The following is a 15,612-nucleotide window of genomic DNA, read 5'->3' as shown; positions in this document are numbered from 1 at the left end:
TTAGCATAGGCCGGATCTTGGACATGGATATAATCTGCAGCTCCCATACAGCAGATTAGGGAATAACATCCAGACGACCCCATTTCCTTACAGTGTGCTTACATCTGAGCCCGATAAAGATATGTATCTGCTTGTGTACTCCCCTCCATAGAAAATCAATATCCTCAGCAGGATTACTTACCCAGCACACAGCCCAAGTGAGCACTACTGTTTGCATACACACTCTTGATATTTTCCCACTTTGTACAATATTAGCAGGAGGATCTATAAGAATAGGGTTACACTGTAGTCTGCCATTTCACATCTTCATTGCTGTTAAACAAAAGCTGTTTTGTTGAGGGAATAAGTGCTTCTGCATGTGTCAGGATATGTGCGAGTGTGTGTTGTAGAATAGCTGTCATGTGTGGTTAATCTTTCTCTGACAATAGCCTCCCAGAGCTGCCAGCTCGCAGACCCACAGGCCTGGAGGAAAGCCTGGGGAGCACTGTTGGAAGTCACCCATCTAGGGCTCAAGGGAATGGGCTTGGACCGCCTCCAACTCTAGCTGTGTGTGGTTGATTGAGGGGGCTGCAAGGACAACTGCTCAGCTCAGAGGAGACCAAGAGAGGAGACAAGAGGACAGCAGAGGAGAGATAATGAAAGGAGAGGAGAACGGATGGAAATGAGTAGGAAGGACACGGAGTGAACTGAACAGGGTGGAAAAGGATCTGCTGACACTGAGGTGTAGCTGTAAAAAAAAAAAAAAAAAAAAGATTGTAATCTTGATTGTTCCAAAAAGTGAAAAGAGGGACCAAAAAAAACCCCATTTATTCACCATACTGTTTGATTTTACCGTAAAACAGCATCGCTATACTGGAAGGTTATAATTGACTGTTATTTTTTATTTGTGCTTTTATGTCTCAAATAACTCGGGTTATTTGAAATGTCTTGTGGCATAATGCCCTCTTTTGTTGAAGCGTATCTTCCTTTATAGATGACACAAACACACGCGCACACAAAAGAAGTTGCATTTTCTTACTCAGATTGTAGATTAACTTTTAAATCATATGGTTAGCACTTTAGGGTTTCAGATGTAAAGTTACATAGTAAGATTATCGGTATTTTCATTATTCCTTTGACTATGTTTTATGCATCAGTGCTTCCATGCTGGCAGACAGCATCCCCAAAATTATGTTATAAAATCAACGTGATCCGAACGTTTCCTTTTATACAAGTTTCTAAATATTTTGTAATTATATAACGCAAATCATGAAATATTTTAAAAACTGATTTTTATTCTAATTATTTTCAATTACTTCACAAGCAACATCGGCTCTGCTTTTCTAACATTCTTGAAGTTTAGTTCTGCTTGTTGGTTGTTTTGGGAAACTAGTTAATCTTTTTGCTCTGAATAAATCACAGATTTGTTAACATTACTTGCTTAAGACTAATTAAACAATTGCTTGTACAAATCTAAATTTCAGGACTTGGATTTGGATTAATTTACTTCAGACTTGACTTCTCAATGATTGAGCTATTTGACCACGATGATGAAGGGTTGAAGTGATTCATTCAAACCTCAGATAATTGTAGCCACTGTGAAACAAAGTAGCGGCAGCACTATGCTGTGGGGCAGCCAGTGGTACTGGTACATTGAATAAAGTGGACAGAGTCACAGAGACAGAAGATTGCTCCAGATTTCTCAGCTTGTCCTCAAATCAACAGCTTGGTAGCTGGAACGAGAACATAACTAGGTTTTCCAGCATGTCAACAAGCCCAAATGATCCCAGTGTGAATTCCAGAAAATCCACAATTCACTCCATCCTGGAAAAAAATAAATAAATTGAATGCACAATTAAAAGCTCAAAATTTAATGGGACATTTATGTCAATGATAAGTGTAAGTAAACAGTGGTAGGATGGATGTGAACATCTGGCAGTAACTCAGAGGTCATGTATTATCTGCTTGAAGGATCCCTGTCAGATATTCTGAATTGAAACTCTTGAGGGGAGAAGTTTCTTAAGGTGAAACATAGAAAAAAAGGAATGTTTTGTGACTGATGTCATTAAAACATCAGTGCTTCTGCTGAATGCCAAATGAAACATAACCTGCACAGCGGGCAGCTTTACAAAAGTTTAACATAGGGGACATAGAGTCATATATCTGTATGATCTAAAGAGCCATTTGTGCCTTTAGTAGAGCTAAACCAAAAGTAGAGCTGCAAATATTACATGACTTTTTGAAAAAGGACAAATTATAATAATTTTTAAACAGAACTGCGGTGCCATTCTGTTTTAAATTTGTAACTTTTGATTGTGGGGAAAAAAAAGTGTTTAAAAGGAAAATAAAGAGTACATCCCCAATTACTGATACTGATGGAACTTTTGGTGCCATTCTGTTGATTACATCTGTATTTAAAAGCAGTTTCTTAGTAAGAACCATTGAGGAAGATCCAAAGAGCCACAACTTGCAGACTGCTGGTTCAGAAGAATCATGAAATTGATTTCAGCACCTCATGAAGCTCAAAATGAATATCACATTCCTGCATAGATTCATTAAAAATGCAAAGAGATGTAAATACAGAGACTATCCTTTTCTATGGTAAAACTGCAGTTTTATGGATACACCATGTTTGGAGTTGTAGTAAGACAGAAAAGACAGAAACCAAACAGCATATCCATCATTGCTCGTCTTGAATGTGTTCATGTTGGCCCTGAAGTGGACTGTTAAGCTGCGAGGGCTTTTTCCCGTCTCTCACTTGTTGATTGTTGGGGTGGCTCCCATGTGACTGTAAATAGGAAAAAGTTAAAATAAAAATCGAATGAATTATTTAAAGGAGCAATAGCCGTATTGCAAAAGGTTAGCTTACTTGTTGTTAACCGAGCCTTTATTCCTGTATCCCCAGATTCAAGTCAAGCTTCTTTAAAAACTAAAATTGCATCTTGACTGCTGAGCACTTCGGCTTTGCATCTGTGGTTTTGTTGTTTTAGATCAATAACTGCTGGGAAATGTTGGTCAGTGCTTGGTTTATTTATGTGCATTCTGACTGCAGTGAGAATGCACAACTTTTCAAGACCTGGATTTCCAGAGTTGTCAGATGTTTTGTTTTTTGTATAAGCAGTAATGCAAAAGCAGATGTTTCTACATTAGTTATGATTTTAATATGGAATCTGAATGAAAAAATGCATAGCTGGATGGATGATGAATGAATGAAAAATCTGGGGGGGGGTGAATGGATAAAGGGAAAGGGGCTGGATGAATAGATTGACAATGGGTTGAAAAATTGCCAGATGAATAGATTGGCTCATAAAATTTAGACAATGGGATTTGAAATGGTTTGAAAACTACAACACTTGAATTAAACTCCAGAAACTGATGTGAAGCTTCCTAATACCAACTTAGTTTTAACTTCGTTTTTTCTTAAATACTATATAAAAACAATTTGCCAATTTATTTGAGTTTATCGATTTGGTCCTTGATAAAGTTCATTGCAATAGGCAAACTTATTCATGTTATTAATAAAAAAATAAGCTAGTCACTGTGTAATTTAACAATCGAACCCTTGACCATGTTAAAATTTTGTGCAATTTCAAACTAATGTGTTTTTCTTGAGCTTTGTTAGCTTGTTGTATCAGGTAGTTGGGGAACTCACTCAGAAACGTCATGCATTGAAGATACAAAATGCCCGTGTAAAATTTCGCCATTGTTCAATATGAATATTAGGGATTTGTACGTTCTCAGTGCTTAACGGTGGCTTAGGTCACCAGTTGTTTCCATTAACTGAGAAATGTGTTCAGGTGATGGGATTGTGTTTTGTTTTATGTGCTTTGGTGTCACAAGATGGTCAGGCAGAAAACAAGGTTATATTTCTCATTGATACACTCAGTTATCACCAAACGCACAATTCATAAGGCCTAAAACAACCCTGTAAGCTCTTTGTATAAGCACACAATCCTCCACAAATTCTTGATGGTGTTAAATTTAAAAGGAGATTATCGAAGATTATGTGACACAAGATGGCAAGCCAGATATCTCATTCTAAGCACAATGACTGGCTGGGAAAAAGTAAGAAATAACCAGTGATTGTTTATTTCACAATGGGTTTCTGTAGAAACAGGCTAGGTAAAACATAGACTTAGTGAAGAAAGAATCCATGCTGTCAGAAGCTAGAAATGGCTCATTCTGAGGAAAAGGTTCATTTAACGATTTTATTCCTAGTTGATTTTCCTCTAAAATAAACCCAAAGCTGCCTGTTGACTATGTTGTTTTTCAGAGGACACCTGCTATGAATTTGAATAAGGAGCTCACTTTTTTTGCACATGTAGTGAGTAGCTGCAAACTGAATTGTACATTTGCTCACAGTGCTGGTGAAAGGGGTGACATTTAAATGGCAACACCACCTAATTTGTAAATGCATTCACATAGTTTGAAATGGGCTTAATTGCCTACATTTAATAACCCTCTTGACACCAAGTCTAAGGCTACAGATGGTGCAGTTTCAGTGAGTTTTTCCTCATTTCCCCACTGACACGGTAGTCTCTGAAAGAAAGAACATATTCAGAGTTTAACATCTGTATCTTTATGCCCCATAATGAGTAGGATATAATTTTGAAATCTTACACTGGCACCACGCCACCATAAATGAACCTCATTTCCTACTCAACCTTAAGTATTTTGTCATTTAGTCTACTCTAAGAATGTCTACAGAAGGGCTTCAAATAATCTTAAATCATTAAGAAAACACAGCAGTAGCTTTAATACGGTAAATGTTAATAATATCTGATACATTCATGGTGGAAAAACTGCTGTTAAAGATTTAAGATGGTACAAATAATACATTTGAAGTGATCTGTAACTGTGATCATCAGCAGAGAAGCAGGGGTTTTAACAGCTGTGTGTTAATACAATTCAAAGAGGGAACAGGCATCAGTAATAATAGTCACAAAGGGTTTTGTACAGTTAGATTATTCTCAAAAGGACAACATTTAAGTCAGTTCAATGCCTATAAAAAGTAGCAATATCCTTCAACGTTTAACCTATTTTAATAGTTTAAAAATCAGTCATAATCAAAATGAAGTGAAAACTAATTTCTACAAAGTGACAAAAATATAAAACAACATATGTGACTCCATAGATATTCACCCTGTTCAAGTCAGTATTCACTAGATACGCCTTTGGTTGCAACCCCAACATGGAGTCTATGTAGATAGCTCTAAATCAGGCTTGAATGTTAATTTTTCCTTGTAAAACTGTTCCAGCTCTGACAGGTTATGTGGGGATCAACTGCGAGCAGCCCTGTTCAAGCCCAGCTACAAGTTTTCTATTGGATTGAGATCTGGGCTTTGATTGGGCCACTTCAGAACACCACCTTGTCTTCAAACCATTTCTGTGTAGCTTTAGCTCGATGCTTCGGCTCGTCATCTTGCTGGGAAACAAATAGCCGTAGTTCTCTTACAGATGGAAACACATTGTTCCATCTAAATCAGAAGTGTCAAACTCCAGTCCTCCAGCTGCTGTCCTGCAGTTTTTAGATGTGCCACAGGTACAAAACACTGGAATGAAATGGATTAATTATCTCCTTCTTGTGTAGATCAGTTCTCCACAGCCTTAATGACCTAATTATTCTATTGAGGTGTGGTGCGGCAGAGGAACATCTAAACGTTGCAGGGCGGTGGCCCTCCAGGGCTGGAGTTTGACACGTGTGATCTAAAATAAAAAATGTTTGGTGAAAATTTGCTGCACTAACTTCATTTTTTTCTCCTTTTTATCTATTATTTGGCTAATACCTCATTGTGGTCAAACATTGTGAAGAGTGGCACAAAATTACTGCAAAGAGATGCTAGAGACTGATCAGTTCATAAACAAAATCACGACTTCAAGTTGTTACTTGGAAATGTAGTTTTACAATATTTTCTGTATGGTGGGGTGAACTAAGTTTTAGTCCAGATGATATTCTTTAAATCAGAATACTGAAAGAAGAGGATTTAAACCCCCCCCCCAAAAAAAACATTACTCATTAAAAATTTAAAAAATGAAGAAAAGAAGGAGAAATAGATGAAATATGAGAGATTTAAAATCATTGGAGAGGTCTTCCAGCCTGACCCGACTGGCTTGTTATATTATTATTTGAGTGTTTGCAGTGTTGCATTGACTAACATGAGCCAGGTTATTCTATGTCTCACAATTAGACTCTCATTGTCAAAGTACAATAGTTATAGTATAGTAGTAGTGGAATTACAAATGGGGAAACCATTTGGTATCAAAAGTGATACCAAAAACGTTCGTCCAGATTTATGCCAAGTAAAGACTGGTTTGATGTGTGGTGCTGTGATTGCATGACTGCGTAGTTTATGATGTTTTCAAGGATTCATGTTTTAGTCTGGAAGCGCATCTTAAAGGGTGCATGTTTCATGGAAGAAAGGGTGGAGTTGTCTCTCTACTACTTTCCTAAATACCACTCTTGAGATTGATCGAGTTGTTAAATAAGGAAATATTTGTGTTTCTTTTAAACGCTGAATGCAAATATTGATACCACAAAAATGAGCTGCTTTGGAAAATCCTTAGAAAATCTTTTAGAAAAACTTCACACTCCATAGCTTTGTTTATTGTAACAAATTGGTTTTCTGCTCAGTGCTTATATTTACAAAGCTTTTCAGACCTTGCAGGTTTTTAAAGATGAATATGACAAATGTCTCCTGACATTTTGGCAATGAGTTCCTGCCCTTTTGATTTTGTGAGCAAGCCAAAATAATTGAGATGCCTGAAAGCTACTCTCGTTATAAGAGCTCCTGCAGTGATCCTATGTTTTACTTTAAAATGTACACATGCATGACCATTTTCTTTTTGGTGCCGTGTAGTTTTCCCCATTCATTTTCATTTGCAGAGCAGCATTTCTGTGGACATCTGTACTCACCACAGACAAAAACAAACACATTCACAGATTGCACAGAGCATCTACTGTACGGTGAGAAATGTGTTTTCAATAAGACCGTGACTTAGCGCAGTGTGCGTTTAGAGGAGAGCAAAATGAGCAGTTTTTCTCCAAGGAAATATCTAGAAAGAGATTGGACAGCTACACGACTATTGGAGATAGCACATGGTAAATGAGCTCAGACCGTGGTAGTCAACAGGGAGATGACTATCTCACGTCCTTCGCTGCGTTCGGTTTTCTTTTTCTCCCTCATTCCATTTTTAATATGCAGTTTTTTCCACTGCACATCACCAAGTGCGAGCTGCTGCTACAACAAATCCATCTTGTAATTTCTTTCTTCTTTAGGAGGTGCATGAAAGCGAGAGAGACAGCGAAGGAAAGACAGAACTATCCTGGCGTATTTACCTGAGTGCATCTGTAAGTGGATCTGTGTGTGATTGTGACTGCTACAGTTGTGCATGCCTGCCTTCAGGGCCAGGCATAAATCATCATTAGAGATGGCAGATGTGGGTATTTATGCTGTTGTGTGTTTGCTGTGTGTTTGAATTTATGTCTGAAACTTGCACCACATGCAGCAACTGTAGCTTTCCGTGTTCAACAGGCTGCCTTGTTGTTGCAGCTCTGATTCTCTGTTCTGCTCTCCAAGGTTTTTGAGGCCTGCACAGCTTTAAACTATTGCACACTTACACAGATACACACCCCCTCTTGGCCTGGACTGTCACTGGGAACGGCTGACCTTGCACCAGTGATGGGAAACTGGTTGATAAACTCTGCTGAGAATTTACTCCACCTTCATAAAATAGCTCATGGATCGCTAGCGGGCTTGTTTTTTTTTGTTTTTTTTTGTGCTTTGTGCACAGCCATGTGGCCTTTGCAGAGCAGCCATTTTTATCATCTGACATCACAGGAGACAGAAGCTGACTCACAGTGACTCTTCCTTTAAGCCCAGAATGAGATAAACTTGGGCTTTATTTCAAAATGCTTAAAAATGTGACTGAATTATAAAGTTTAATGCTGTCAAAATTCTTCAAGCTCAATGAACTGCATCATCATTATTCAACTGAAGCTTCTTGTAGAACTCAATTTCAGATTTTGCCCAACTTATTTTACCTTGTGCATCACAGACTTCAGTACAATCATGTATTAATAACATATTTTGTCTGTGATTTCTCTATAGTCATTGTGTAGAATGTTTTTTTGGTATTCTGCTTGATTCTAAGTAATGCTAGATGTATAGCAAGCTGGTTTTGGTTGTTTGAGTAGTCAGACTGCCTGCATCTTTATGGTATGGCAAGTGTAGCTTTAAGAGCTTAACTATTTAAAAAAATTATAGGTGCCACTCCTGTAGTTCCCACTTCAGGTGCTCAATGCTGCAGGAAATATTAAAAAGCAACCAATATAGTCCTTCTTCTAATCAAGATGGAAATTGTAGGGGTGCACACCAAGGTTAGAGGTGGAGGAGTATCATTTGTTGAAAACTCAGAAGTGGTTTGATGGGAAATCAAACCATAAATTCAGCGAACCTCAATATATTTTTATGCTGGCTACTTATTCCTTGCCCTCAGTTATCTGTAATGCAGAAAAACTGACCAAATTAGTTACCTTCATAACCAATTTTAATTATAGCATACTGTGGTCAAATAAATGGCAAATGGCCTGAACTTAATAGTGCCTTCTTGTCAAACCAGCTACTTGAAGCACTTCATCACATTCACAGATCTGCACCTCTAAACATAAACATCCACATGTTGATATGCAGATGGTTCTCATTTGTTTCAGAATGAAGTTGCAGAGTTTTCTCTAAAAGAGGAATGATTATTAATGATAATGTCCTACTGCCTACCTACAGTCAGCTTTTGGTTTTAGTTAAAAGCTCCCTGCCGGCTTCTCTTCTCTCATCCTCCATCTCATTATATGGGATCTCTCTAACCTGTTGAAGGGACAGTGTGAATAGCCCAGACGGTACTTTATGAGTTGGAGTGTGTGCATGTGCGTGTGGATGAAAACACAGCTCCGTGTGGCAGGAGTGCAGCCGTCTAACCTGCCCTTTCCTCCAGGCCTGTCCTCCCAGCTGCCACAGTGGAGCTGCTTGCCTTTTAATTACCAGCTGCACGATAAAGAGAGCGAGCAGGTCATGCGTGACACTTCACTGTGCTTCTTAAACTTTGAACTGATATTGTCACTGAATGCAAACCAAGGCAAGGTGTGATTTCGGGGGAGGCGGGGCTGGAGCAGGCAGCTGAGGCTGTATATATATGTCTGTGTGTGTGTGTGCGGTAAATCAGAGAAAAGCGTGGCTCCCTGTGTGCAGCAGATTGCCTCAGCTCACACCACTGCCTCTGCAAATTAATACCATTGATTTTCCTTTGCCCAGTGTCCAACAGACACACAGGCATTCATACACACAATTACGAGCACACACACACACACGCACACCCACACACACAGGAACACACCCCAGCTGGTCAGAAGGTAGGCTGAGGATAATGGATCTTTGGATCGCTGTACTGCAGGAGATCTTCCTTCTCTTTTAACACACACACACCTACACACACTAAGCAAACAGATAAAAGCATACGAATGAAATGGATGAAAAAGAACATATCAGTTCTGACACCTCCCTGAACAAGGACTGCCAAAGATTGTGAATCACACACTCACATCTTCAAAAATGCATTTTAAATATTTGAGGTTCGCAAGTTGAATGAAGCTCGACACAAATGGATTGTCAAATTGATTTGAATGCAATTAAATCTCCAAAGGGACTACAAACAGTTTACATTTTTATATGAAGAGAAAACGCTAAAAGGAGAAGCAAAGAGGATCTGACACTGAATGACATTCAAACAGCGATGGCACTGTTTTATTTTGCAGTACTTCATTGTTTCTTTGACTTCATGTTTCTGATTCATGAAGGTTTCGGGAGAGTCACATTTTAGTAGAGAAAAATGTGACTTACAGACCATCTTGAGTGAAATGAGTCAAACTTTATTGAAAATGCTTGTTGCATCAAGCGACCCATTGCACACTACAGATGGTCATCAAGATATATTGTGGCCATTTCATTGTTTTGACATTAATTACTATATATATATATATATATATATATATATACAATACAAGCAATCCCCTACCAGAACACTAGGCTAAGCATTTTTTTTTTTCATAAACTAGTAAATACTGCGTTAGGTGAAGTCATAAACACTGTTTTCTTGACTGATGTAAATGGCTTCTCAGTGATGGTTATGGTGATCAGGTCCATCGTTTGGTGTGGAAGCAGATATTGGAGCAATAATCTGCCTTCATTCCTCGTCCTCTTCTATTACAGGAATCATGAGCATTTGTCACATTTACCTTCAAACTCACCCTATTAATCCTAGGATTTATCTCTTCACATGATAAGATGCTTTTCTCTCAGATGAGGTTTTGCACATTGTGGTTCACGCTACCTACCAATCTCTTGTCTTTGTCATGTTTCTTGGGTCAGTGTCCAGGGGCAGTGTTTTTTTTTTTTTTACCAAACAAGAAAAAAGTACTCACCAACTAGATATACAAGGAGTGAGAAATTGTTGATGATAGAGTTTGATTGCTTCTGTTGACTCATCGCTGAATATTTGCTGTTTGCCAAGTGTATGCAGAAAACGGAGGCGCTATAGGTTTCCTGTGCGTCTTTTCTGCTGTCTGCTTTCATCTCTGAGACCTCAGACCGTATCGAAGAGCTGAGGAATCATTTTCTAGTCCTTGTGTCGCGAAGGAAGAAATTCACACAAGACAAATGGTCCAATTCTACTTTAACAGGCCCATTCATATTGTAATAGAGGACTGGAACAAAGAAAGGAGGGAGCTGGGACATTAGGAATGGCACAGTCAGCCTTATTCACTGCGTTTGACTCTCTGTCAGTATGTGTGTGTATGAGGGGGAGACAGTGAAATACAAGCACTGTAAGAGGCAAAGACAGAGGGGCAGAGTGAGAGAGGGAGAGGTTTTTCTCTTTAATTCTCCCTGTTGGAGATGTACTACCTCAGGGATATTCTGCCATCTGATCCACTTTAGCAGTGTGGCAAACAGCCAGGGCATCTTTTCAATTACAGAGAAATGGATAGTGTGCTTGTGTCCATGTGAGTGTGCATGTATCGTTCTGTATGTGGTGTGTGTGTGTGTGTGTATACGACGTATGCGGAGGGAGCGGAAAAGGCAAACCAGGGCAGAGCAAACCTGGTAAACAAAAATATCCCAGCTCTTCAGAAAACATGTTGTTAAGACGTGAATGTGTGAGACAACAGGGGCCCATATTCCTTCTCTGCTAGCCTGAGATTTAGGAGAGAGGAAAAAAAGAGCAAGATGAAAGAAGTAAGGTAAAACAGAAAGAACAGAGGCTTTTGCCATGAAGGGAAAAAATACAGCTTGTCCCCAGTCTTTAAGCTGAGCAATAATTTAAAGTCTTGGGCCTCTGAAGCCTTGAATCCACATTGACTGGTCATCTTAAATTAAATCAGGGCACTGGGCCGGCTGCTTGGTGTGTGTGTGTGTGCGTGTGCGTGTGTGTGTGTGTGTGTCTCTGTGTGAGGGTGCATTACTGCATTGGTCCACATACACAGAAGGCCCCTGGTCTACTCTGAATTATTGACTGTGGAGAATAATTGATTGGTTCACCTTCAAGCCTATCAGCCTTCATCTGAGTGCACCATGCCTCTTCCATTTTTACTCTCACTCTAACACTTTTCATTACCACTTAACATCTAACTATTCCTTTTTGTTAGACTTTGGAATATCTCCAAGAAAAATACTTGTATATTTTTTCAACTAAGAGGAAGGAAACTGAGCTTAAGCAATGGTTTTAGGTTCATGGATCAAAACACTGACAATAGCATCTGATGTAATTAGTCACCTGTAGTTTTTGTTTAAAAAACATTATAAGCAATGATTGATCTTAAAAACGGTTTTTGTCCACTGTCCACTAAGGGTATATTAACAAATAATCACTTGGTTAATAACTATATGAATGGTGCCTTGCAGAAATATTCATACCACTTTTCAGATTTTTTGCTTTTTAAAACATTTTTTTTTTTTTTTTACTTGCCTGATATGTACTAGTCTGTTGGAAAGTAGCTTAAAATGAAAGTAAATTGAAAGTTTGTGGTTGCAGAGGATAAAATGTAGTGAAGTTCAATGAATGACTACTTTTGCATAGTATAGTAAAGAGAAAGGAAAAGTGAAGATTTCTTAGGATTAAGAGGTTTAGGTGCACTAACCTTCTCTACCCTCTCAGAAAAGGTCTGAAAGGGCTTCCAGTCGCACGTACACCTTTTCCCTCCTCCCCTTTCTTTTACTTCTTATCACCTTTTCAGCCCTAGAACAGATGCTGTGCAGCATACGATCAGTCTCACATGCCTACAGAGCGGTGCAACATGCATCCAATCAATAACATGATTCTGTGGGCAGAAGATGTCCGTGACATACAACCACTCCCCTGGCACACATGCACATAGACTAATACACACTCAGGAGCAGGCGTGCGCACACGTACTGGGCTGACATACGGCTCTGCTGCTTTGACAGGCCGGAGATGAGGTAAAGATGGATGGATGGATAGATAGATAAATGGATAGATGGGGGATGGAATGAAGGTAATGGGGAGAGGTGAATTGTGTGGATGCTGTTGCTGGATCACTGTCAGCTGTGATGGAGTTTTACTCTGTCTGTCCTGCAGCGTTGAGAGCTTGAGGTTGGTCTCTGGGTATACAACCACCACAAACCCAAAGACCCATCTTAAGGTCTCTACGTACCCGTGAGTCGGGGAATGTAAGTTTCTGGTATCTCACAGACACTGGGATGCCTTTATTCAATCTATTTTTATCAGTCTTTTAATCAGAGACGCACAACTTTCTTACTGCTTGTATAAATGGTGCATTTCATTGTACAGCAAACATTATGTAGCTCCCACTTCACCAAACAGGTTTTGGTTGGGATGGGTAAGTATTTTTGTTCACATTAGAGCATTATCAATACATAGAAAGAGTATGATATTGTGCATTACTAATCTTGTGATGCTCCCCATGGCTGTTTAGGTCCCTTTTTATTGCAGATTTAAAACACCCTTTTCTCTTCTTTGTGGTAACAGTTCCAATAATGTAGATGAGGAATGTGTTGCAAAGATCCCTTATGACTTTGTCCTGTGTTGTAGATACCTCTCTTATTGCAAACAACATAATCTTCTTATAGCCAGTAGGTGCTTCAGAAAGAATTCATGGTTATTATGCAGGCCTTAAAACTATTTTAGCGCTCCTAACTCGGAAGGTCTGCTACATCGCAGCACAAACTACGTGCTCTGATTCAGCATTATTTTAGCTATAAAGGAGCTGCTGCAAATCCCCTACCAGTAATTCTCAATTCCCCTTCTTTTGTTAGTGTAAACAGTCTGCACATAGTGCTCATTGTATCCAGATCAGGGCTGCTCTGGTGGGATTCCTCCAGTGCTCAGGTGTGTTATGTAAATATGGAGCCTGGATTAGACCAATGGGAGGGTATGGATAGTGTAATCCTCTTCCCTGTACATTTCATTATCATTTTTGCGTTGCAGCATTACAGGCCTCGTCCCGTGTAATAATCTCCCAGCCTCCACCCATCTCTGAGAAAAAAAAACGAGAAATGCATCCTTTTCTAACCTCTGTTCTTCTTCCACCTCTAAATGTGCTGACTCCATCAAAATGCTTCAGAGCTGAAAGAGGAGTCGATTAAAATGCACACATTTCTGCTCACTGTCTTGTGTATATGTAGAAAGTTGATGTGTTTTAGTGAGCACATCCGATGTGCAATACAATTCTGTACATTGTTTGATAGCAAACACATAATGCAAACCCCCCGATGAAATCTAAACGCAGTGTCTAAAATTTCAGTATAAAATTATTCCAAAACAAAGTAATGCAAAGTGTAGTTTAAGGAAAACAAGGCATGGTTTGATTTTATAAACAAATAAAAATCCTTTAAGTGCTGTATGCAAATGTAATTGGAACCCCTGTTAATTTGGAGAACCACTGTTCTTTGCAATTACAACAGCGAGTCTCCAACAAATTTCCACAACAACAGATGGCCAACCCCAATTCTTCTTTGCATATTATCTTTTGGTTCAGATTGTCCGCAGAGCATCTGCAAATTAACACATAAAACGCAAATTAAATAAATTGAAGTTTCTGGTAGTTATGTGACAGAAAAGTTCAAGGAGTTTTAAATACTTTTTGCAACACACTGAACATTTGAAGATGTTCTTAAAATAAATTAGATTATTATTATTTATTTTTTTAGAATTGTTCCGCTACTGTGTATATCTGTCCAATGCATTTGATTTATGTCTCCATTTCGCACTGTCCAGCTGGACCTATCCTTTGCTTTTCCTGCCGGATTTTGATGGGAGAATACAACTTCTCTTCGGGATAGAAAAAAATAGATTGTCTTTTGTATCAGCTGGGAGCGTCCCTGACTTAGCTGTGGCAGTACGGAGGGGGTGAGCAGGAGAAAGAGAGCCCATAATTGAGACAGACAGAGCGAGCGGGAGAGACCAGGGTACGCAACACCAGAGGTAATTAGCAGAGCAGCTGTTTGAGAGGGGGAAGCTATAGCCGTGACACTACAGGAAAGAGCTGGGGGAATAATTAGCCCGTAACACCCGTCAAGCTCTCACAAAGCGGAGATGTGTTATTTTGCTTGGGCTCTCCACTGAGGAATGCAGGACCTCCACACAGTGTTTCAGTTGTTGAGTTACAGTGGGCCAGTCCTCCTAGTTCAGATGGAATGGGCTGTCAAAGGTGGATGTGTTGTTGTGAGTGTGATGTATCTGCTCCATGGGCCACATTTGGAGCATGTTAATTGAGTATTGATCGGTCTGTTAGTTAGTAATGATGTATGACAGTTTCAGGTGATTCTATAAGTAGTGGAGTACCTGTTTTATAGGTATATAAATGTATGTGTGTGTATGAGTGTGTGCAGTTCCTCCATAGTCAATAACCATGCACTGTATTAAATCAGAGCTCCTCAGTGGAAAGCATTACTCTTTTCTCTTTATACTTCAATCAATGCACTCCAGCTAAGCAGGCCAGTCACTAATAAGCATAACATTTCTATACAACTAAGCAATACAAAAGAAGGCAAATAAGCCTTTGCGAAATAATAAACTTCAAACAGCAAGAGCTCTATAATTTATTTATTCTTTGATTGATTCATTTTAAATGGAATTTTTTTTAAAAAAGTAGTTTTTGGTCTCGCTAGTGTAGCTCTCCCTTTATCCAGAAGCTCATTGAAGATGTGCGCTGAAGTGAGAGAAATATATGAAGCTGCTTTTATCAAATACATTTTCAGATGAATGCATAGAAATTTGTGAGCCTATGCCAAGTCCATGGTACAACCTGTGGCAAAACTTTACAATAAATCTTCACAGATACTCCCCATCTAATCTCACTGAGCTTTAGCTAATTTGCAAAGATTTTGGAACAATTTCAGTGTCTGATGTACAAAGCTGGTGGAGACATACCTCACAACCATTGCAGATGTAACTGCAGCAAAAGGGGGCTCCACAAGTCATTGGCTGAATCAAATGCAACCTACACTTTAAAGGTTTTATTTGTAAAATAGTTTGATTTAAACTCTTCTGTCTGCATGACGGGTCCAATTGTTAGTAGTGTCACCTCGCAGATCTTAGGTTTATCCC

General features: G+C 39.1%; 1 protein-coding gene across 1 annotated transcript in view; it reads left to right on the top strand.

The window, feature by feature from the left end:
- dab1a (DAB adaptor protein 1a) overlaps positions 1 to 15,612 on the top strand; it is a 270,399-nt gene that overhangs the window by 73,679 nt on the left and 181,108 nt on the right. Inside the window, exon 4 of the mRNA XM_044128726.1 lies at positions 7,256 to 7,327. The gene's annotated coding sequence lies outside the window, so the exon portion shown is untranslated. The remainder of the gene's footprint in view (positions 1 to 7,255; positions 7,328 to 15,612) is intronic.

This window comes from Gambusia affinis, linkage group LG10 (assembly GCF_019740435.1).
Source record: "Gambusia affinis linkage group LG10, SWU_Gaff_1.0, whole genome shotgun sequence".
Lineage (NCBI taxonomy): Eukaryota > Metazoa > Chordata > Actinopteri > Cyprinodontiformes > Poeciliidae > Gambusia > Gambusia affinis.
The sequence above is the reverse complement of the archived record's forward strand: the minus strand, read 5'-3'. Positions and strand labels throughout refer to the sequence as shown.